The sequence below is a fragment of the Marmota monax genome, unplaced genomic scaffold, assembly GCF_021218885.2.
Source record: "Marmota monax isolate L192 unplaced genomic scaffold, Marmota_monax_Labrador192_F-V1.1 WCK01_AAM20220418_F8-fsc00001, whole genome shotgun sequence".
NCBI lineage: Eukaryota > Metazoa > Chordata > Mammalia > Rodentia > Sciuridae > Marmota > Marmota monax.
The window spans coordinates 314934-316076 of NW_026693777.1; the positions used below are offsets into that span (position 1 = coordinate 314934).

The window sequence follows — 1143 nt, forward strand, 5'->3', positions numbered from 1 at the left end:
TATTTTATTAATTTTCTCTAAGACAGATTTTAATATATTTTTAAACATTCTTTTTAAAAAATTTGTATATGATTCTGAGGATCAAACCCAGTGTCTCACATGAGCTAGGCAAGCGTTCTACCACTGAGCCATAACCCCAGTCCCAAGATTTAATAATGAAAAACATAGTTCTGTTTATATCCAATATTTTTATTTATTTATTTATTTATTTTGCCATGCTGGGGATTGAACTCAGGGCCTTGAGTATGTTAGGCAAGTGCTCTATCGTTGAAATGCACCCCTGGCCCTATTGCTAATATTTTAAATATTACCTTACTCTTTACACTTATAAGCATTTATCAGAATAAAAAGTTGTCCTAATAGGCAATTTGTAAGTCAGATAATTAATCTTGCAGTTGATATTTCAAATATGCAATCATGTAAGAATATCAGAAATAAATGTCATTCATCACATTATTCCTTGATACAAAGCAACGTGACAGTATTTTTGGAAGTGAAGAAATTGGACACTAAAAGATATATATATATTTTTTATATTGAGTCAACACAGGAAGTAAGTCAAGAGATGTACCTGAAGAGGACTCTCATGGAATCTGATGCCTGAACTGTGGGCAGCATCAAAAGAGAATGATTCTGTAGCTTTGTTCAGCCAAAAGACTTGTTCCCACTCAATAAAGTTTATGGTACAAACTAGGAAGAGCAGGAATGTTCTCAACTGCAATAGAAGCTGGTAGAAATATAAACTCATACTGGTTGTGATAGTGCATGCCTGTAATCCCAGAGCTGGGGAGGCTAAGGCAGGAGGATTGCAAGTTTGAGGTCAGCCTCAGCAACTTAGTGAGACCCTAAGCAACTTAGCAAGACCCTGTCTTGAAAAATAAAAAATAAAAAGGGTTGGAGGATAGCTCAATGGTAGAGCACTCCTGAGTTCTATCCATAGTACCACAAAACAGGTCTGGCCTTGCTTCTTGGCTTCTTGGCTAAGATCAAGTAGAGTGTTCATATCGGTTTAATATCTGATTTATCCTCTGAGGACAATATATTAAATGGATATTTGCAGCAGGGAGATGGAATAGGAGTTTGCTCTGTCTACTCTGTGCTTCATCCTGGTATCACAGTACCTTCAGGAATGGTGCACACCCA

At 36.5% G+C, this 1143-nt stretch overlaps 1 non-coding gene across 1 annotated transcript; it reads left to right on the top strand.

The window, feature by feature from the left end:
- Positions 1-960: 960 nt before the first annotated feature.
- LOC124104843 (U2 spliceosomal RNA) lies at positions 961-1143 on the top strand. Its single transcript, XR_006855533.1, has one exon. It is a non-coding gene; the product is annotated as a U2 spliceosomal RNA (small nuclear RNA).